This window comes from Thunnus maccoyii, chromosome 24, assembly GCF_910596095.1.
Source record: "Thunnus maccoyii chromosome 24, fThuMac1.1, whole genome shotgun sequence".
In the NCBI taxonomy this organism is placed as follows: Eukaryota; Metazoa; Chordata; class Actinopteri; order Scombriformes; family Scombridae; genus Thunnus; species Thunnus maccoyii.
This window is the reverse complement of record NC_056556.1, coordinates 13293688-13318648: the sequence shown is the minus strand read 5'-3', so window position 1 is coordinate 13318648 and position 24961 is coordinate 13293688.

The following is a 24961-nucleotide window of genomic DNA, read 5'->3' as shown; positions in this document are numbered from 1 at the left end:
AGATATCCATTAATATAGACTAGACTCTCCAAGAGCACTGTACAATGGTGCATATTAATTCTGTTTCAGTATGTAGTGTATCCTTATGCCACCTTTCCACTGCATGGTACGGCTCGACTCGACTCGACTTTACTCACCTTTTTTGGTTTTCCATTGGGCAAAAGTTATGGATAGCACCTGGTGCCTGGTATTTCTTTTGGTATCACCTCCATCGAGGGTCCAAGCGAGCTGAGCCGATATTGAAAAGTGAAGTGAAAACAATGCAGACCAATAATTGGTCAGAGAGAATCATCACTAGAATCATCATTTTCACAGTATGGGACATTCTGCACAAACCTGCCATAAAAGTCTGTCTCCACAATAAATCATCTGTCAATCATCATCACAATAACTATCTGAGTGTTTGATGGTTATTTACTTGTGTATTAGAATGTAACCGCTGTGAAACAATAAGAAAACATTTTATTTCTCTCGTTCACTTGTTTTGTTCTTGCTACCGCCACTCCCTCTCTTCATTCACTCCATAGCTCGCTCAACCACCGCTCTCTCTCTCTTTTGCTCACTCAACTCATGCTCTCAACTCACTCACACTCTCTCTTTTTCTCTCATCTTTTTAAAACAAGTCAGGAAGCTGACAGCAAAGTCTAACTTTACTTTTAATGTTATCAAAGAAGAGAAATGTTGTCCCCTCCTCCTTAATTGGTCCTAAATTGACACAAGAGTACTTCCTGATTTTATAAATGAAGCAGTACACAAGTTGAAGCAGCCATGCTGTGTGTGTTTGACCAATCAGCGACAGTCATCCCTGCAAACCCCACCCTCATTGAGGGAGTACTATCTGCAGTGGAAAACTAAATCCAGACAAGTACCTGGTACCAAAATCGGGTAGAGTAGAGTCAAGCCATGTAGTGGAAACACAGCTTTAGAGACTATCAGCACTTTCGGAGATCAGTATCTGCTTTCCACCTATGTCCATTCATATTTGCAGTGCCAGCAAAACACTGAATGATGTGTAAGGGAAAATAGAGAAGTAGAAGAGGGTGCTAAAGCTCAGTAGCCCTGTGTCAAATGATGACTGTAGCAAGTTGGCGAGGCATGACAAATAATGGTGAAGGGGTAGCTGGTTCAGTACTGCAGTACAGACAGTGCCAAAATCTGTTGTGACCGAAAGTTTGCACAAAGTGCACATGATGAAACAGTAAGTGTGTTTACATTAAAACTTTTCAATTTCAATTATACATTAGTATTAGACCTTCTTGATTCGTCAAATTAATCATTGTCACACACCCCAAGTGACATATGTTGCGGTTGTTGGTTGCTTGGTAACTTAGTTTGGAAAGATATTACATCACAAGCAGTCAAGTTGTCATGACACCAGTTTTCTAGCTCAGTTCAACCACCACCAACTAACTTTTGGCATAAGTTAAATCACTTAAATCTTGGTAAAACCTGCCAAGCCCTGCAGTACAGCTCAGTTTAATGATTTCCATGGGTTTCCTTCAAATTTAGGCAAGCTGTTTCATGTGCAGAAGATAACAAAACACTGCCTCTTTTCCTTTCTTTTTTTTTTTTTCCTCTTGTTGGCACAGCTAATAAAAGTAACCCACACAAGTGTGCTCTCGCTCTCAATCGTGGACCATGAGGAGGAGGATTCATGCATAACATCTTTCACTAAAAACATCCGATTACAGCTGATTCAGCTCTTCCTCTTCGAGGTCCACAGAGGTTTCCATTCTCACAAGTTAATCACATTAGGTCCAAATAATCATGTTTGTGTTAGGCTTCACAAACATGCGGAACAAAGTACCAGAAGCATATTCGGTAGGCTTGATTCCACTTTCTTGCAGTCATTTCTCTAGACCCTGGTGAACAGGCTTTGCTTGACATAAATAATATTCATTGCTAAATCTCCTAAGTAGTTCATGTAATGTCCATCCTAAAATAAGATTATATTACAGTATGTTATTCTCAGGCTCTTGCACAGTTAAAAAAAACCCAGCTCCCTCCAGAACATGGAGAAACACATAAAAGGTTCTCCAAGTAGGGTCCAAGTACCTCTGGGGTTTCTCTTTAACGCTCAAGGCGCTGCAGGGCACCTTTGGGCTTCCACAGAATATGTTCTTCTAAGAGTGTAGGATTGTATTGAATTTGCACATTTAATTAATACTTCTTAGAACTACATGAGGTAGCATGAATCACTGAAACCTCCGCACACGCTTGCTTAATTATGAACATCCCACTCAGAACAAATACTGAGCCTAAATAGTTCAATTGTGATCTTATATTATTAGTCACTTACAGTCTTGTTATAAATGTTAAATGCTGCTATGAAATGCAAATTGTTTTCAAGTAATGCAGTAATGGAGGTGTTTAGCTTAAATGAGGTACGCATACTTGTTTGTTAAGAGAAATGCAGGATTGATTAGACATTTCTTGCTTAAATTGTTCAGCCCGCAGCTATTAAAGAATACCTACTGTCAAAAGCTATAACGCAAAAGAAGTTCCACATAACGATCATGGTAATTGCTTCTATTCTTACTGATGCACAGATAAAATATAGATATGGTGCACATCCCTGCATTTGCTGTCGTTTGTAGTGAGAGGACTAAAAGGAAATGCAAAGGCATAGAGACATTTCCAGTGTGGTGGGAATAGGGGGTTGAGAAGGGGGTGGGCGCTCGTATGTGCTTTGACTGTGAAGAAAAATGAAGAGTGTATGCTGTACATATAACTTTAGGAACATAAAAATGTAGCGCAGTTTAGACGTTCCAATGCAACAACTTTTGATTGATGAGAGCTAAAGAAAGAAGAGAGACAGACAGAGATGAAAGGAGACAGAAGGAAATTCTGTATGTCTGTTCCGCAGCTAAAAGCGAGATTAAGAAAGTGTGTTTTCAGCCTTTGTGTAAACAATGTCAGTGGTTTCTTGTGCTCAGCGAAACTGTACCAAAGCCTGAGGCCATAGGTTTGAAAGGCTGCTTCACAACTCTGCTTCAAGTTCTAGAAAAGACCAAAAAACTCAGTCAGAAAATCTTTAACACCTGTCGTGAACATGCTGTGCTTCATAAACACATGATAGAACAAGTCATTGAACATATAAAATCAAAAAGTATTTCTTTTAAAACACTGGCAGCAGTATTTTTTTTAGCTCTTTGCTAAATCCTCAGAAGTCCATCTCAACAACAAGCCTACATCCTCAATTGAATGGAATGAAGAGTTCATAGGACTAAGGCTTCCTTGTAAATAGATATAAATGAATATTTAACTCTCACTTCACCAAAAGAAATGAAGATGGTCCATGAATAGAGCCCTGGGAGATTCCACTGAGCAAAAGCTTTAGTTAAAACCAGAAATTCTCCCTTAGAAGTAGAAATAATCTTAACCAATTAGAAAAATTCGGCTGTTATACTTTTGCAGTCCATCAAGCAGAATTTCATCTTCTGCTGCATTAATTGCAGTGGTCAGGTCTAGCAACATGAAAACAGAAAGCTTCTTGGAATTGGGTTTGATTCTCAAATCAATGGCCGACTTCACAGGCGCTGTCTGTGCTGTAGTGGGCCCACAGCCCAGACAGAAGCTCTCCGAAGATGCGGTGCATTTCTAGATAACCTAGCTGCTTGAGGACCACTTTTTCAAGCATTTTCCCAAGGAAATGTGAGTTCAAAATAGACTGATAATTACTATGCGCTTAAGGATAGAGAACACTTTTCTTTTTACAGGCTTTGGCTTTAGTGCTGGGAGGAGCTGTTTTTTTGCCAGGAGGGGAGTGGATTATGTTGATGGGCAGCCTAAACATTTTTATATTTATAGTGATGAGGAAGAAGTCTAAAGGGTTCAAGACTTCACAACTTAACCTTTTTAAGTGAAAGAGAAACGTATTTCGAGATGAGTAAATTCCTGTATCCTCGTGTATTATGAATAAAAGGTCCCTACGTAGTTATCTGTTGTAATAGTCCACATAAACTCACCATCTGTGCTCGCCGAGGATCAGATTGATTCCCTGGTTGATAATGATGTGTTTTACCATCCACATTTTACCAAGGTCACCTATCAGCAACCTTAGATCATTACAATCACAACCATTTCACAGTGATGAAAATAGTGTTATAAATTCATATATGATTTGGTGTAGATGTGTAAATGACAGTTTTCAGGATGATTTTCTTGGCCAGTGAGTTGAGCATGTGGTTTGTAGCTGATGTCACTGCAAAGTTAACTTTTTATTTTGGGTGAAGGAGAATTTTGTGTCTGTTTTATGTGTCACTCATTTGTTTGGGTAGAGTAGTTCCATGCTCTATGTTGTTATACCAAGAGGTTATGGTCTTAATTCACTTTTTTCTAGGTTAAGGAGAGAGTTTTTTTATATTCACAAATAATTGTTAGGCTGTCCTTGGCCATAAGAATAACATCTGAGGAGTATTAAATTGAATGGTATTTCCTTTTGAAATAAATCTTGCTCTTTATAGAAAACACTGTCACCAAAGCTCTGAAAAGACCCCGTGAGGTATTGCAGAGTATGCGCGGCAATTATTCAAATGGGTACAAGCCATATTATCCTTGGGATGTTGGCAAAGAAGAGAAAATACATAAAAAAATAAGAAAGTTTAATAGTGCAGCAAAGATCCAAGACTCTCTTCATCTTCAAGAATATATTAAATGTGAAACCAGCTAACTAAAAACATGAACTCTTCATAGCTCATAAGGAAGTTAAATAAACTCTGGTGAGGTCTGTGCATATAAAATCAGGTCTGTCTAGGACTGGAAGCTGCAGGATGTAAGCTAGATTGACCAGTAGTCACACCCCTGGGAAGCTAGATGTGTTATTGAACAAGTGTGTTAATAAGCAGCTATATAATCAATTACTAGACAAGCATGTGCTTGCTACTTTTACTCACAAATGGGAAAAAAAAGGGAAGTGTTTCACAGTGGGTAGCCAGCATTAGGATGTGTCAGCCTTATTTCTGCCACTTAAATCAATGTTCAAGCTAGGAATAAGTGTGCAGGAACTGTGATGCAATGCAATGTCTGGAACTGAAAAGATCCATAATTACCAAGAGAACAACTATTTTAAAAAAATTGCACATTATTATTATTATTATTATGATATTTCCTAAAACATTTTTATATCTATGAAGACAGAGAGAAAGGGAGTTTTGGCAACCTAAAATCCCAGACTGGTATCTCACTGTGTGTGAGCAAACATCCACTCAGTGTCAGATCTGGGTCGCTTAATGACATTAAGTGTTACAGACAGTTTTCTATACCAGGAAGTGTCTGACTCACTTTATTTGAATGCTGATGAGACAGCCATGGGGGCGTCCAAGTGGCATGCTGATCTGGATAGAAAGAGACTTATTCATATGCAGGCCTGGTAGCGACTTTAGTCAAACAAAGTACATCTTTCCCTTCTCCCCGCAGCTTTTTAATGACTTGGGGATTTGTAGATAGAAACAAACAAAGACAATAAGGCTCCATGATGGACCCATAATTATATTTTCATTGGTGAAAACTGTTTGCACTGATCTTATCTAGGGTTTATTAAAAATTTACAATCAATATTAGTGAGTATTAAGAGAAAACATGGAATCCACGTGAATAAGAGTACAATTACTATTCAACATGTGAACTCACATTAAAAATAATGACAAACACCTCAGGCATCGCTCTGCTTTAGACATCAAAAGCATTCAATATCTCCACTCAATCAGCATGTAGTGGCTTTGCCTCATGTAAGTCATTGATTTGGTGTATCATGACATCTTGTACAACAGGTTTGGGCCACTGTCAGGGCTTTTTGGGAAATTCTGATATACATAACCTGTGACGAGAATACACTCAGCTCCATTTCCAGTCACGGTCGGTGCATAGCAGTAACATAAGGAAAGACAAGCATCTATAATGTATTAGCAGTGGCAGTATTAATTTATCAATCCCACGGTGGGAAGGTCTTTTATCACTGAAATGTCACATATGATTCAATATACAGAACAAAAAAAAACACAAAAAACAATCAAGACTCTGTCCATGCAGGCATTACAGAATAATCAGTGACATGCAGTAAATAGTGATTCATTGCCTACCTGTGCTACTTAGGAGCCATGTTTGCTCTGTGCTATGAATAAATACCCACTTTGCAGACATTTTGAGGACCTTTTGCAAAATAATTCCCGAGTCACAGAATTAGCAGCACATTAATAAAACAGTAAGCAGTGTGAGCGTGGCTACTGAAACCCATAATACATTATACACCCAAGACCCACAATATGCAATCTGTAAACTGTAATGTTTGCAATAATGTGATGTAAGCCTATAAGCCTCAAACATATGTTTAATCAGGCATAGATTTGATTAATTGTGCACTAATGTTACACACCTTTCTTATATATAATTTATAGCATACATTAGCATTGTAAGTGGATACACTTTAGCTCTGGAGTATCATACTGGACAATTTGCATTGTTAATATCCACGATTCAGCAAAGGGACATGCTTATTATGTGTGAGTATGCTGTTTGCTGTTTTATTACTGGACATTCATAACTTTTGTTTACTTCTCCAGACTACAATAGATCAATGTACTGTATGCACTGTCAAAAGATAAATGATGTTCCCCTCATGGACATGCAGCTACTGAGAGCAAGTAACCAAGCAGATAACATTATTCTGTACACTTGCCCTCTTTAAATCAGTCAATTAACTCAAAAGCACACATACCTGTCTGTTTAATTGTGTCCCCAGTGCTTAATTATCTGCATAAATTTTAGGGAGATGAAGCCTGAATCTGTCAGATGAAAAAAGAAAAAAAAAATACTGCTACAGCTTGTTAGTGCTAGGATATTGATGTATAATGAAAAGCGAGATCCTCAATATAGAACTATCTGGAGGTAAAAATGGCGGCAGAGATCACACTCTAACGAGACAAGACTTTTAAAAAAGAAAATGCACAACAGAGGAGAGAGGATGTTGGCCGAGGGCTTACATTAATGTATTTTGGCATATAGCTGACGCTCATATTTACAGCAAATTACAAATACAGGGGTATGCTGAATAATTATTTTCTAACCTGCCAACATCAACAAGCCAAATGTAGGGTGTGCCAGATTGTAGTCATTATGAACAGGCAAAAAAAAAAAAAAAAAAAAAAAGTGTCTTGTGTGCATAGGCTGCCTATTTATATAAATCATAATGTAGAGTAACACAGAAATGCAAGCTTGGAATATTGATAATTATGGTACCGACATACAGGTACACAATGTTCAACCATTCAGTCAGTCTTTGTTGTCACACAAACCATGTTTGAGTGAAGTCTAATCTAAATTACAAAATCTAAAAAGGAGAGACAACAAAAAATACTAAAGGTCTTCTTACTAGCTTATTTTTTGGAGTTTTCAACCACATTTGCATGTTTTCTTTCCACCACCACTTGCATCCAAGTCCATCCTTCATCAAAGAGAGGTAAAATTTCATTCACCTTGCTGTTTTCGGTGGAACTTTTCCACCGTTTTGTTTTTAATCATTATTTTTTTTCTCTGTTTTTGTAATTTGGGTGAATGACCCTTTAATCAGCTTCTGGGGGATTTCTCCATCCATTTAGCTCCAAAATGATTCCAAAATGAGGACAACATATCTGAATTGTAGGTCTCGGTCTTCCCACACATTAAGTGCAGCGTGGTTTGTTTGGACAGAGAATGTAATCTGAGGCAACTGCAGGAAGCTGGTCTCAGAGGGCTTTAAAATGACACAATGAAGAGATGGATGTTGACATCTGATAGCTGGCTACTCATGTTTGCAAAGCAAAATGAACAGAGAAGACACTGCATAAAACTGATGCTCATGTTTAACTATTTCTCCAGGGCTTGTAGCTGGTATTAAAATGAGAGAAGGTAAATCACGGACAAATCACAGACAAGTCCATCAGGCTTAACTAAATTTACAGCTGAATGTGACGGGTTAGTGCCAGCAGCCTGGTAAATTTCTGCTTAAGTGGCTATACCAGAGTGGCTATTCTTCAGACAACATGTATAAATACATAAATATACCATTGTGGTGTTTTAAATTCACCATTTGTCCTTATGAGATGAATTTACATAAGGCCTCTACTGTATATATTCTATAGCCTCAGACTGGAACTAAACCTATTGGGAAGTAAAAATTTGCATCTTTCCTGGGGTTTCAGTATATTTGCATTCCATCTAGTCCTGGTGCTATGCCAGGAATGGCCAATGCATCTATTAAGCCTTAAAGGCTTAATAGATGCATTCTCCACCCAAAACTAAACTTTTCACCTCTCTCCAGTACCATTTGGCACAAGATCAAAAGAAATCAACACTGAGAGCTGCTTGGTTGCAGTTATGTTGGGTACATGCAAATCAATGCAGGGGTCCAGTTCAATCAATCAATTTTACTGAATATTGGAAAGTTACCGACTGAAAACTGTTACAAAAATTGTCTGTCACGACACCAACCTCATGTTTCTTTCTTTCTGGTGTAACTATTGGATGGATTGCCATGAAATTTGGTCCACACATTAATTGTTCCCAGACAATGTATCCCTCTGAGTTGTTATTGTTATGTTTGTCCACCTTTGTCTTTGATTGAGCCGTGTCAAAGAGGAATTTCTGTTACTATGTGACAGACAATAAAGTTTCATAAATCTTGAATGACAAAAAAAAAAACTTGCAAAACCAATGACATTCCCATCAGCCTCAGCTGTACTTTGTGTTTAGTGCTAATTAGCAAATGTTAGCATGCAAACACACTAAACTAAGATAGGGGCTGTGATAAACATTATACTGTAGCTGCTAAACATCAGCATATACTGTAACATTGCCAATTAGCATGCTGACATTAACATTCAACTCGAAGCACCACTGTGCCTGAGTAGAGCTGCACAGCCACTAGTTTGTCTGTAGACTATTTGTCTTGTAATACAATATAAGCCCCAAAACTAGAACACATTAGCACAGTTCATGTTGTTTTGTGACTAAACATGACCAACATATTTAACCATGCAGTGTTTCCAATGTAACCGAATCACTTTCACAAGTTTTTGACAAAGGTCACGTCCTGGTTGCAGCAGTCAAAGGCATTTCCCTCTATCGCTCAACCTGACTCAGCCAACGTTGACAACACTATTTCACTTAAGCTCTTTTCCCTGATTAGAATGTTCTCCACGGTCCTGATAATTAGCCTGTTAATTGCCCCTACTTTCAGAAATGCATTTGAACATTGAATTGATATTCAACACAAATGAGTCCTTGCAGGTTTCATTCAACGGGTCCCAGCTGTTGGATAAACTCACCGCCAATGGAACTAATAAGAGAAACACAATCAGATTTTATGGGTTTTTTTCCTTCCCCTCATTATCAGATTCATCAAGCATTATAACATGACTTAAAAGCCTAGGGTGTTTAACTTTTGTAGCCCAGTATGAGGGACCCTGGCCCATGATAATAGAATGTATTTGTCATGTGGGGTCGCGACTAAATAGCCTAGAGTCTATACTGTAGTTTAGAAAAACTGTCCTCTGATATGTTTTTTTTCTTTTTTCAAGCATTTATTTTAACCTTTCCCCCATCTATTACACAAAAATCAATAATGGAATTGGTGATTATCTGCTCTAAATACCCCTTTATTAAAACCTTGGTCACTTTTAGCCATGAACAGTTTCATCTCAACTCACCCGGAAACATCCAATAACACTCACATGCACACACACACAGATATTCGCGCACACACACAGATATTCACACACATGCATGCACAAACACTTCCTTTTCCTTTGACAGAAGGTCAGTTCTCCAGTGCACATGTACATTTCTTCTCTATTCAATTTGCATTGCATAGAAAAAAGGTCAGCCCTCTCAGACCAACCCCCCCTCCCCACCCTCTCTTCCCATTCCAATGCTTTGACAGTTTGAGGCTGAAAACCCATCAGGCCGCTCAGTTCCACGCATGAGAGAATTCCTGTTAAGGCTCCCACTGAGGAAAATGGGCCCTGCCCCTTAATTTACCACCTGAGTCAAGAGGAGGGCCTATTGATGCATTTGGAACTAACTAGCTGTGCTCAGAGACCCATCTCTTTGCTCTTTCCATTCTAAACTATATTCTATTTAATAAACCACATTCTATCCTGTCAACTACGTTTCTGCTGTTTGGATTCTTTGTTCTTTATTTGTTCTTTGTTCTTTATTTGTGCATATAATAAAATAAACGAAAGAGAAGAAATATACATGAACAAAAATTGCACAGGTGGGATGAAAAAAAAAAGCCTGAGGGCTTGTAAAAACAACCCATTGAAATTGAAGACAGCTTTATATGCTTGCCACAAATTCATAAAAAGCCATAAATATTTTTAAAATAGTTAAAAGAGAGAAGGAAATACAATTTCAAAACATGAAAAACAGCAAAAAAGAAAAAGACCAAGGAGGAAAAAAAGAAATAAATACAAGCATTATAATAAAATATATTTGCACTGCTTTCATACACTGTTATCATACCTCATTGATATAGTAGTGTACTCCTTCAAGAGAAGCTATTTAAGATCTTTTTAAAAAAATCTGAAATGAAGAGTGTCTGCGAAGTGAAGCAGAAAAACTGTTCCATATGACTGGACCTCTGTGTCTGATTGAAAACTGGCGAAGGCTGGTTTTGTAGAACTGACTATATAGAAGATCAACAGATCTGGTGTGATAACAGTGGTTTTGAGACCTAGTTACAAAGAAACTGTAAAAAGAAATAGGAAGTGAATTGTTAAGAAATTGAAATACAAAAGTACATATCCGAAGTTTATTGATGTCAACAACAACTCCAGGGTTTGAACTAATGGGGCAATATGAGTTTGTGATCATTCTGACAATTTTTTTGTAATAAAAAGATGGAATAGAGACTGGTTTTATATGTGCTTGCCCATACTATATTGTCATAAGACATGAAAGTATAAATCATAGAATAATATAGATCAAGAGAGTTTTTTTCTTGACAATATCATACTCTCTCTGTAAAATACCAGTATTTTTTGCAACTTTATTGGACACATAAGAGAGTGTGTATGTGTGTGTGAGTGTGTTTTTGGCTGGACCAGCCATGGACAAGCCCTATAACCCAGAGTGTCTGTCTATCACTGACTGACCGACTGACTGACTGACTGACTCACTGAGTGATGGAGTTGTACCATTGGTCGACTGGCCCACTCAGTGTAGGAGTTTCTTCATTGGCCTTTGCTCTTTCAAAATGAATTGGCACAAACAGCTTCTATTACGTCCTCAGGGCACGTTTACACTCACTCTCAGCAGGACTGATGATGATGAATATAGATGATTCTAAGACCTGTGAAAGGGAAATGAGAATGAAGTTTAACGAAATTAATAACACTGACTTTAAAAACTTTAAAAAATAGACAACAGCATATACAATTAAAGAAAACCTAATGTAGTAGATATGACATATCAGCATTTTCTAGGTTTGTTGGCTGTATTTATCATGTTAATTGCAGGATGCAGCAAAATGGTAATCACCCATTGCAAATTAATGACTCCAACTACACATGTCTCAGTAGTAACAAAGGGCCTGAATAAACCTTACATAAACTATTACATGGCGCCTCCATTCTGTTCACATGTACTTTGCATTGCAGGCAAGGTGAAAGTTCTTGTGTACTGCACAGCTTGCAGTCAAAATGAATGTCTTTTGACCTTGCTGCTAAAAGGGAATACTTGGCCTGTGTTCCTGTTTTCATAGTTTGTTGTACATTCACATTGAAAAAAAAGTAGCAAAGCAAACTGCACTGTACTTAAAAAATCAGAAATTTTAGTATATATGCTTATATTTTGAGTGTGGGTGTTGATTGGCACTATTGGCCCATAATGTGATGTTAATGAATCAGGATGTTCTGTTAGAGTAGGCTTATGTGAGTGCTGAATCCCCAGAAATAGGTGTTCAACAAAGAATTAGGACAACATAATGATTACATATATATCCTTCAATTTATGTGGATATTAACATATTTTTCAAACTTGCAATTGATGACAGTGTTCTAAAGTCAACTGAGCTAAATAGTATAAAATGGCATAATTTATATCTAGCCGAATATATGAAGATCAGTGTTGTTTATGCTTTTATTTTATTGTTGTCTTTACTTTTCTTTGTTTGCACTCTATATACTGCATACTCAGACGGAGGGGTATCCAACCTGTTAATCGTGATTGATCTTATGGAGGCAGGGCTCCAAGCTGATCTCAAATCCTTTCAGTTGAAAGATAATTTGTTCATTTTCACCAGTCAGAACTGGATGCCCTCCTATGGCTGTAATGGGACTGTATTTGTTGTGTTCAAAGCAACTGTCTGGCTCCTCTTTGTTTCACATTAAAACCCTTTCATTGGCAAATAGAGGCTTTTACTGTGAAGCAGCTACGGGAAATGCATTTTGTCAGTCACTGAGGTTAGGACTTATTGCTACTGAAATGTTGACAGCTAAAGTGACAATAAAATCATGTCAGCAGATGCCCCAGCTTTGTTAAAAAGATTTTTATTTTGACCTGTTCCCTGAGATGTGTTTTACATGTTAATGTAACAATAGTCATTTGTGGTCAAATGTAAAAGGTTTTAAAGGCTTTACATATCTATATATTAATGTGACTTCTGCTTCTGCCCACCATATCATACTGTACCTGCTACAGTAGTGTCAGTTTCTGGTGTTATTTTGCAGTGCAGTATATCTTCCTGGGTTAGCTAACATACCAGCATCTGGTGCCCACTGAAGCAAGGGAGCAGCAGAAGGTGCAGACTCACAGTAGCACTTCTGTGCTGTTGCTAATTTTGCTACTCTGGAGCTGCAGCTCTGCGATAACATCCGTCACTGAGCCAGCTGTGCAAAGTTTTCCATGTTCTCGGCTGTTTTAATCTGAACAGTGCCGTCTTCCCCATCTCCATTCTGAGAGCAGGCCATATTCAGCAGGACCGTATCCATGGAAACGTGCAATTATCCAAGACATCAACAATTCATGCTGAATAATTTTTACCAGTGACCGAATGGGCACGATAGCAGCAGCATCCCCCACTCTCCCGGTTCCATCTACCTCATTGAGTTATGTGCTCATCAGCTTCGTTTTCCAGCAAAGTGCATGTTTGTGGGAGTAAATATAGAACACAAGGCAAGCAAATTGCCACACATGGGTGAGTGTCAGACACAGACAAATCATTGAGAGATCCCTCTAAACTCTCTCCTGTTTGCTGCGCAGACTTAAGAACACAGTAATAAGACTGGTGATTTAGTTGTCTTTTCGTCTGTGATCGACCCAGCAGAGACAATATTATTGACTGAATTACTCTCAGGATTGGCTTGCCTTCAGTCTTAAAAAAGAAAAGAAAAAAAAAGATGTAAATTAGGAATTAATGGGCACACTTGAGGACCATCAGCACACACTGACAGTCAGGGCGGCAGACAGCTGTGGCAGCCCTCTTGGCAGACTTAAGACGATGATACATGGTCAATATTCTTGAGGCAAGCAAATCAATGTATTAAGGACTAAGGAGTTATTTTAATAGAGAAATCAGAGTTAACACCTTTATTTAAAACCACAAACTGCCTAATAGAACACTCTTATTTACAGGAGAGTGTTGTTGCAGGTTAAGACACATGGCTTACTTGTTGCAGATTTAGAGACATGAACCTTTGGAGATCTATTACAAGTTTTAGCACAACAAAATACTGTGGGTTGTATTTTTGCCATCAAAGCCACCTTAAATTAATCTAACATCACGCTTATAAACTTGCAAGTTGGTTGATTTAAACCTGTGAGGGTGAAGTCAAAGAACAACTGTTTATCTGGGGAAAGTAGTTCTGTCGCGCCACATGTTGCATAGCAGTAGGGGTGGGGGAAACCCACTTTAATTGGGTACATGTGACACATGAAGCAGCAGGTACGATTCTGAGTCTCTATTAGCTGATGACCAAACGCAGCAGGTAGCGTGGCAAATGCTGTGGTAACAATTCTTGTTGAGGATTGTTAATAAGGTTTTGTTTTGGGGGAACGGAACATACTGCAAGACAAAGTTTTTGCTTGCGCGTTTTGTAACTATATAGATAAAATATGTGTTTTCCAGTCTGCATGTGCTTCTTATCATTCAAGTTAGTTAGTTATCCAAATGGAGCACTGAAATACTGTTTTTTTCAGCTCTGCATATTGAGGTTTAACTCATTATTCCTGGCTGAAACTTTTGCAGTCTCAGAAAAACCTTCGAGTCAAACCAACTTTCTACTATCTCAATGTCCAACCATACTGACACTATTCTTCCTACTTCCCTCCACATGTCCCTTTCCCTCATCTCCTCCCTTTATTCATGCACTGCTCCCTCTCTTGTTGCTAATCCCCGTTTGAATTAAGACCACTGGAATGCCGCCGTGCTCCTGAACTGTAGAAATCCATTAGCGTCAGTGTTAACGCAGCGGCCACTGTCTGCTCATTACGGCCCAGATTCTCGTCTCGCTCACAGAGGGATCTCGGGGGGCCAGCTGCATGCTAACGGACAGTAAAGCTGAAACTGCACAAGCACTGTGTCCACATCGTCTCAGGGGGGAAGGCAGAGAGAGAGAGAGAGGGGTTTGTCTCAGATTACGTAAGTGAGAAGTCACACTGTCAGGGTGAGCATCAAACATGTGTACAGACACACGCTGTCCTAAGCTGAGAGCTGCCTTGCTTAACAGACCCCGGGTAAGTGTCAGTGTCTACTAGTGGTTTTATGAGGCACTGGAGTGTGCGGCTTTCAGCTACCCACATGAGATTGAGAGTACATCCTATAATTCCTTCATCTATTCACATGTATTGAATAAGACACAGAGATGACTTGGGAAAGGTTATGAGGATACATATGAAAGTGTTTATAAGAGTACAGAAGGAAGGACATGAGCTCAACATGCTGCAACTCACACTTGGTTGTCAGTAAGATGCACCTAGCTAAAAACAAATGCAGTCAATACAAGAGTCCTGATTTATATAATTTAATAAATCTTACCTTGACGAAGAGTCATGTTCAGCTTTTGTTGCAACTGAGAGAGATAGAAATTAATAATTAAATACATAAAAAAACATCAGCTTTGCAAATGTTTCATGACTAAAGAAATACATACGGCACATTTGTTAGACCTCAAGGATACACACGATCAATTTCGGAGAGAGACAATGATTGTAAGCATAACTTTGTTTACAGAAACTCCACAGGGTACCTTTTAAGTTGCAGCACATCAAACCCTCTCAGCATGAAACTTCTAACCCAGTCCGAGACACTTACACCATGAAACTGCCCATTTACAGCGAATGGGTAGACAGTTAGATTTACCGTAAAAGGCTCTGCGCTTTGAAGGAGCACTCAAAGACTCTGAGTTGCAATGAGGACTCTGCCAGGAGAAGTAATCTCCCCCAAACAAAAAAAAAAAAAAACCAACACAACAAATCTTGGTTGATTCAACAACACCAAAAGCTTAACACATAAAAAGGAGGTTAGGGTGAGAGAAGGAGCAGCAGTAGCAAGCAACATTGGTATGAGAGTATCGGCAGAGTAACAGAAAGATCTGTTTATAATGTCCCTCATGTACATTTGTATGAATATAACTGGACATTGCTAGTCAGCTGGTAGCCAAGCAGCTAATGAATGAGCCATTGATAGTGAAGCATGCATAAAGCTGATGCCCATCAGCCATTGCAAAAGCAACTTCTCCATGGAGTTGCGAGGTGGGAGGAATTATTTCGGGAGACCTTGATTCCAGAAGTCAAAATACCATTCATTCTTCCCGTAGACAATGTTACATGACTCACAGTTTCTTCTTCTACGACTTGGATTGGCATGAAACTCTCATAATTAAAACATCAGTACAAAAGAGGAACAATTGCATCAGAAAACATCTGGTTCTTTGATAAAAAGTCAAAGGTACAAGACTGTGTACATACAAATTTCAAGGTAGAAGTCAACTACGATTCCTAAGGTGCATCTCGGCAAGAAATAACCAATCACTGAACTCCAAAATTACATTCAAAATGTGATTTCTCAGAAATTCGAAACCATTGGTCATAATATAAAGCTGTCGGGTCGTTATATTAGCTGGGAGAGTCCTGCGTTTCAATGTTAAGTAATATTGAGGATATTGTTTCAAGGAAAATTTGAAAAGGGAACAGCTGATGCAACTCAATCCAAATCCTCCGAACAACTTTGCAATATTATCTGAGTGATCAAAACAAACTTTTCACCAAAAAGGAAATGTGTGTGTCTGCAGTGATGGAGGATGTGATTAGACATAAACTTTGCATTAGCGTGCTAAGCTGAAATATCTATTAAAGCATAATACTACTCTTTTAGTACCCATACCCTTAAACAGTATGAACATTCCTCACTGATACGCTCATCTAAATAACCTTGGCCGGCATTATGAATGATTTCCTTCTTGAATTAGAGATTATGTTAGTACAGACAGCAGCAGGGATAAAGAGATTTGTTCTATCTGCTTTAAGCGCTGGAGTGCATGTGTGAAGGTAAAATGGATATTACCAAAAAAAAGGAGACAGCCTGCATAGACTTGATTTGTGTTACTGTGTACAATGCTACTTTATCTAAACACGGCCTCTGCACAACCTGCTGGCCATTACAGAAATATTCCCAAGGACAGTGGAGATGTTATCATCCTTTATTCTTTAAACTAGTACTGAAACAACAAAACTTTCAGTCTAAATGAAGAGTTTAATAGCATAGTGTTAGGCTGGTGTCACAAAAGAGCAAAACAGTAATGACTGCTTATTTACTTAAATAACTAAGAAGGCAAGAAACTTGTGATTTAATAAGTGTAAGCATTCAGCTGACAGTCTGGCCTAGATGAGAACATGTTTGGCAGTTTCATATATATATATATACAGTATGAGCACTGAAAAGTATGTGTGTATGTGTCAATTTCATCAAAGAAATCTGGAATTATAGTCAGTGGTTAAAGTGGGCCGGAACGATCCGAAACAGCATTGCGGAATTTTTGATTAATAAGCAAATAAATCTGATTGGCAGTTTCTTATATAATAATGTCAAGTGAGTTCATTTTTTGTGTGCTGCAGCCTGGGGTTTTGAGCATAAAGTGCCCTCAAATTGGGATGAGTATTTCCCAATTAGAAGGTACATTATTAATGTTAATGTGTGGTAATGATAAAAAATTTAAAGCTTGCATAAGTACTGTCATTCATTTTGGAGTTTTCTTTAATTATAGTGGATATGTACATGGTGTGTTGTTGAAGTTATCTGCCTAATTCAAATGCAGCCCAGAGCAAGAAATGGGTGCTTAAAAGAAGGTCAGCTAATCACATAGCCTGTCCACAAAGACAGCAAGTCCACCAGAGCTCACAGTACAAATCAAGTTGGGATTTATTTTGAGGTGAGTCATTTTTCCCCGTTAAAGTGCTACACCAGATCTTAAGGTTCCCCCATCTGCCAATTCCCACATTAACCCTTGATTATAGTTACAGAACAACACGCTGCAACTTCAGTCTAGGAAATATGGGATTCATTGTAGGCCTGAGTACTTGTGATTTCCACAAATTGCAGCATTTAAATCCATTCTGAGTCTTGATCTGAGGGATGCTTTTATTCATCATCCTCTGCAGAAATTGGAGAGTTTATGGAAAAAGAACATCTAGAGTGCACTTATGTGATGTATTTTCCACTGAAATGCAAAATTGGGGTGTAAGATGATAAGGGTAGTTTTTGTGTGATTCTCAATAAATTATGACATAGCAAGTTACCTTAGATGTGATACAATTGGCTGCTTCTGCGCCTATTTTGAGAAGGTAATGCATTTTTCTCAGTTTCATGAATGATTCATGTTCATATTTTAAGTATTTGTAATAAATTCTGTTTGTAATGGGCAATGCTCAGCCCTTTGATCCTGCAATAACCATTAGATCCATTGAGCATATATTAAATAAATATTCCAGGGTTTACAAAGGATGGGCCGTAGTTCTCCACTCTTGTTGGGTGAATAACATCTTCAGGATCATTTGTTTTGTTTACTTTTGTTTTTCCCTACCTGCTGGGCATTTTCCACAAAAAATATAAAAAAGAAAAAAAGATGGAAGGCAGGGAGACTTCCTACATCCTCTGCAGATTTTCAGGATTGCAGTATTGTGTCAGATCCACTTAAAAGCTTTCTGTGAGCCTGTAATATCTTTCAGTTTTTGAACATTAAGATTTAAAATCTCATCCTGAGGCGTCATGCTGGCCATGTTTAGCTGCACTACAAAAGCGTTATTTGTCAAAGCAATTTGTGTTTTATTGTTAGCAAACTCCTCCTATTTGTCCAAATAACCCTTCTTCATGCAACATTAAGCAACAAAAAGGCGCACAGCTGTGAGAGAAATCTATCAAGACAAAGTCTAATCTATATATACATTTGCATGTGTCTGAGTGAAGTTTGATTACTGAATGTGTGAATCAGGCATTTCGTCTTGCTGTTGACATTTTTTTTTTTTAAAACAGACCAGAAAGAAACATAATCCAAATCTTACAGTCTGTCCCTTTGCCATATTCTCATCTTTTGATGCAAAATTAATTTCACACTGTAAATGACTCGACAACATAATAAATAAATCACTAGTTTTTTATCTTTTACTGCCAATACTGACGCCATGCCTCTTAGCGAATATGCATTTGCCTCAGCTTATTTACACCACATGATAGCCTATCACACTATCCTTAATTGCTTCAAATCAGAAGTTTCTTTTGCATCATAAGTGATTCTGTTCCACATCATTTACATGGCTTTCATTAACACATGCGGCTTAAACACACATGTTTTATATTTTTTGTGCATGTACACATCATTACCTGGAAAGATTTTCCTAATGATCAAAATCTAACTCGCAGTCATAATCGCAGCCCTCACTGCACGTGAATTACCTCTCCCTCTCTTGCCCTCTCCTTCTCTTTCTCTTCTCAGAATATGAGCATCCAGTATTTCACAACCATGGCCCATTTATCTGATCCCATCTCTGTCCCGTAATTGAAACTTTTATTGAGATGAAGGGGATAATAGTTGTAAATGTGCTAACTGGCGCCTCGCATCACTGACGTGATGTAAAACCATCCAGAGGCATAAAAAAGTCCAAAGTGTGAAATGCTGCCCACTCTCGTGTCATGTATCACACAGCACCATTAGGACACTCACGACTGGCTGACTGCGGTGTATGGCTCAGCCTGCATCTCTGCTGCTGGGTGCAGTCGAGGACATGCCCCATTATTAATGAGCGCGTCAGTACACAAGACATCATTTGTTCTCCTGTTGTGACTTTCTTAAAGTATGTCTTTTTTTCTGTCATTACTTTTAAAAAAGGAATATGGATGTGCAGTACATCAGTCATGCAATATCAATCATGGAACATATGCTAAGACATTTGTAGGATTATAAACAGGCAGCATGTAAACGGCTGATAACATTCAGTTAGGGTTGGAGCTCACGGTTGCAAAAAGAAAAAAAAAACCTGCCTTCAGGCACTAATCGCCCCTAATTGAAGTACTATTTGAGATTTGCCAGTCTCATTGTGATTTGCTCACTGGCTCCCATTGAAGATGTAAATCTTTTTTTCTTTTTCTTTTTTAATGCTCAAATATATATATATATATATAGTTTCATTTATTGAAGGCTCACTAATTTCTTTAAACAGCAGACCACTGTAGTTTTTAGCAAATGTTACTCAAAAATAGTGCATTTTGTTGGGGACTATCAGCCACATGGAACAATGCACACATTCAGTGCGCTAGTGAGTATTTTCAGCAGCAGGACAGTGTATGCTGAATTCACTCCAAGTATATTACAGTGCCCATGTTTCATGGTAATGAAGGAACATGTTACCTTGTGCCAGGATGTGGTTCATTGATGTGTTTTCTTATAGCTTTTGGATAACAATGGAGCACAGAGGAATAAGCTATATCAGGCTTTGGCTAAACAGACAATAAATAGCAGTCGGATAAATGCAACTGACTAAAAAATGCAACATTTGTCTCTGAAATGTAGTTGAGTAGAAGGATAAAATAGCAGAAAATGGAAATACCTGTGGCAAATACAAAAACCCCCAAACATACTTAAGTAAAGTATGTGAGTAAATGTACTTAGTTTATGTGTTAACACCAATATCGTCTAAACTGTGACCACTGTGACTGTTAATGATTGAAAACACATGTATCTATTGCACAGCTTAATACTAAACAAGTCCTTAAAAAGGCAGAAAAAAGAATGAAGTTTGGTTTGTTTTCAGCTAAGGTAGTGAATATACTTTAGATGTAGATTGGTACTTGTACATTTGGCCAGCAATGGTTTGGTTTTCAACTGTTTTAGATGTGTTTTAGCACGTTTTTATGTTTGCAACCGGCTTGTCTTGGATTAAAGACACAAAAGCCTTTATCTGTAGCTGAATCCCTTCCTTAAGCTTTCATTTACTTTGTAAGGACAATCTACTGCTGGCACTTATTCAGAGGTCATATGCTATTTAAAATATGCAAAACATTTTCATAGCCTGGGTCATGTAAGAAATTAACATGCATCTAAAACTGTTTTGCTACATTCTGAAGCTGCAGCCGCAATCACAGGACTCAGGTTTCCAGTCTGATCTTTCACCCCGACCTGCCGGCCACGTCCACATGCGAAGAGGTGAGCGATTGTGTTCTGTATTTGATTTGCTCAGCGGAATCTACCAGAGACTATGCAGCGTTTGCAGAATCACCTCTTTATGTGCTCCAAAAACACCTCAAATGTTTGATGGATGGCTCCCGTGAAACCTTGTGGCCTCCAAATAAGCTATAATGTAATTCCGCTTCTTGTGTGATTTCCCTCTATGACCCTGTGCAAGGAACAATCAGCAACTTTCAGCAAAACATGGTGCCAAGGTTCAAATATCCCAAAGGTGGGAAAAAATACACATGGACTGGAACAACATGACCCTAGAATAAACCCAATCCAAGGCTACCTTCTTGGAAAATGTTATGTATGACAATAAAGAGGCTGCTTAAGGCTGTTTACTACAAAACCATATAGAGGAGAGCACAAAAATAATATTTTTGCCTTGATGCAAAGCCTTCAGTACACTTAGTTTAAAACTGTGTTACAACTATAAACCTAACTGATTTAAAAAAGGTGAAAAACGGTAGTATTTAAACCATCTTGTAATCAAAACCCACAGTCAAAAATGTATTAATTCACAAACAAAGCATTTCCTCAAATCTAAAAACAGGTTTATTATGGTAAAATATGGGTGAGATCAAGCATTTGTCAGGAGCAAATGCCTCATCAGGGCAATAAAGTCAATTTGAATCCAATTAACCCTCGATTTTTACCATATGTGTCATGTCTCTGTGGTCCCTAATGGGTGAAACCTTGGATTGAACCAAAAGACCACAGATGAAGACACAAAGTGAAGACTGTGTGGGAAGGAGCCTGAGTGGGCTGCACACTGTTAGACGAATGATTGGGTTTAATCACAGGCATATCTGCTTTATTCAAAAACACGACCATAATAGTGTGATAGGTCATTACTTTTACAGTGAATATACACATCATTAGGCCAAGTTAATGGAATAATTAAAGGTTGTAACTCTGCAAGCTTGGTTTAAAGCAGCAGCTTCACAACTTGTGAAAACACCTTCAAATATTGGACCGAACTGAAGCTAAACTTAGGTATACTGTTTTCAACCTCAAGAAGCACCAAGGAGGTAGTTTAAAACACGCAAAAAAAACGCTTCACACTTCACAAAAATCATTTAAAACTGCACTGAAATCAACAAATTAAACCCCCACCCTCACACCAAACTGTTACTAGAATTTTAATCTTTTCTGCAACACCTAAACTGGAAAGTACCTCAGGTAACCAGGTACTTTTCTGATTACTAAATACTATGTGTCTATAAAGTTAGGTATGAGCACACATCATACTTCCTTAAACTACTCCAACACTATTCAGAGGATGCAATCATGCACACCAGTTTACACTTGATCTCCTAATGAGCACCAGCCCTGCGGCGACACTGCAAGCAGAACAAAGAAAACCCAAAACAGACATCCAGTTATTGCAACAGTTCTGAATCCCTTAAATAGATGATAACTTTGTGGAACACAAAAATTAAATAAATAAACTGGTATTCTGTTGCTTGTTGCTAAATTGATAAATTAACTAACTCTAGGCAGAAATCAATGATTTGACTCATGGGGAATAGGGCAGAGAGAAAAGGCAAGGAAACAGCCTTTTCTTACTATATCAAGATTAGTTCTGTGGCGTTAATGGAAAAAACAAATCGGTTAAAGATGTAGCCTTTTTTTCTTTTTTTTTTACTGTGCTGACTGGACTACATGTCACACAGCTCTTCTCCAACATACCATGCTTTATTCACCAAACATTTCCAGCTCCCTTGCTAGTAGTGGTTGTTTAATTTCTTTATATATAGCCCATCAGTCATGTGACTTACAAATCACCATAAACTCAAAGTATACAAAACAGCAGTAGCATCACATTTCAAGAATAGTTTTAAAAAGAGCAAAATTGGCTTTTGTAGGCCTATATAACTTTTAACACCAAAATATAATTACAACCCAGGTTCATCCCACAGCAACATGCAATAAAAGTCATTAATAATATTAGGTTATGGAAATATTAAGCTGTCATGTTTTTTTTTCAGATATTCAACTAATTTTGAGGTATTTGTAAGCCTTTGAGATTAAATATGACCTCTGACTTCATCTTATTGTACTCTATATCTTCATTCAAGCCGGAAGAGTCTGTGAAGTCTAAATGCACAGACAATTGCATGGCGTGTGTCCTGGCGATACCACACTGAGCGAAGATCTGAGGAAATCATCTCCAACCTTTGAAGTTTCTTTTTCCCCTCACTTGTGAAGACTTGCCGCTTCATAGTTGAGCTCTGGCAATGAGGAACAGGCGCCACCAAAGAGGAAGAAAGGGCACCTCAGCCTCCAGGGTCAATCCACGCATAATGGATTGTTGAGCTGCAGCCAAACTTATTGTCAGGCTTCAAGAGTGTATATGTGTGTGTGTGTGCGTGTGTGTGCATGTGTGTGTTTTTGGATGATATTTTTGCATATGCAAATGCATGGATGTTTGAACCTTTGCATGTGTGTGTGCAATTTGAGGAGCAGGACTTGCATCATTAATACAAAATAAGCAAATTATAATTGCGTGACTGTTTCCTTCAGGTCAACTCTGAATTGAGCTAAAGAATAAAAGAAGAAAAAACAAAAAAGGTACACCTTCCCCTTCACCCTGTATCCCTTCCATCTTCTAATTTGCCAACCATGATTATCAGAACATGGCTGTACTGTTTGCAATTGTCAAATACAATTAACCAGCGTAGCCTGATAGCAGTACCTCAGCATCATAAGTCGTCAGCAGAGATACAAGAAGTGAAATCCTCTTTGGCCCCACATGAACTCTTGCTGATAATGATGTGCGACTTGTAAAGCAATGCAGCCAGAGGCTGTGGCAGATTTCCTTGCAGTTCCTCTCATAATCACAGTGTCTAAACAGTTATGCTTAAAATTTGGCTGAGTTCAGGTGAAAGTGAGATACTAAGTGAAGACCAGGAGGAAGAAAAAAAAAAGATAATGGATAAAGAGAGTGAATGAGCGATTTTGTGCTAAGACTCAGGAACACTTTGCTTTTGGGTTGGTTTTTTTCCGCTTTGAGAACGAGCAAAGAGTCTTCAATTGCAGCAAATGGCTGTCTTCCGGAAGGTAGAGCGACAGAGGAAGACTGACAGAAATAATGACTTTAATGGACAAGAAGGAAGGGGAAAGAGGAAAAGAAAGTGACAGGAACCAAGTAAAGGAGAGTGTAAGAGAGTTTAATGGAGAGGTAGAGGAAGGTGTCCCTGTTTTTGTGTATCTTTGATCATTGATATGCGACTGAGATAGCAGATTTTCTCTGTGGCCTGACAGAGCTGCCCGGTCTGGACTTTTGGGCGTCCAAAGTCCAGTTCACTCCCGGGTCACAGCTGAACAACAGCTGTCTCCTGGTATGATTGCTTCACCCAGACACTCACACTGAATGCAGACAAGAAGTCTTTGTCGGAGCAAAACAGCAGATAAAAGAGGCGTGTGCCAGAATCCATGGACAGATAACAGCAAATGTAATCACAATCCCTAAAAAGAAACATATCGCTTGGTTCTGAATAACCATGCCCTTGTGGAGCTGCATTGCTGGCTGATTTTAAATGCACTGTCTATCATTTGTGAATGAGATATTTTTTTTATAATAATGTGCCATATGAATGGGCTTCTTTTTGTTGGTCTATGTGCTGTATTGGTGAGTTTTTGTGATTAAAACTAAATCAGAATGGACTATTATTTTGATGTATGTTGTAGATGCAGGAACCACAACTGGTCAAGTTGAGGATAAAACATTTAAAACAGAAATGTATTTGGTAAACATTCTGAGTTGATTCTTTGACCCCTTATGTACCCCCACACCTTATGCACCTTGGGTGTACAGTTTGTAAAGATATTGAGGCAATTTTTTTGGGCGGGTATATCAAATATAAAATCATGATATCAAAAATAAAGATATCACGACTCCAGCGGAATAATTGTAAAATCAAACAGTCTCACCAATGACTGCTGTGAATAATTCATACCACAGCGGAGTCCTTAATGAACACTTACACCAGTGTCTCTGCCTGGCTATTACACCTTTTTATGCTCAAGTTTGAGGACTTGGTTACACAACAAAGGTGTCATGCCTCCAATTAATACAGAAATGCTCTTCACTTACAGATTTCTGGAGTTTTTGTACTGAAATATCATCATGTAATCCACCCTTACTGGATACTATATACATGGGTTTGTGTGTGCATGTTTGCATGCAGTCCTCTCTACTCTCTAACAGGAATCCAGTCTCTTGGGGTTTGAATTCCACACAGCATTACATTAACAAG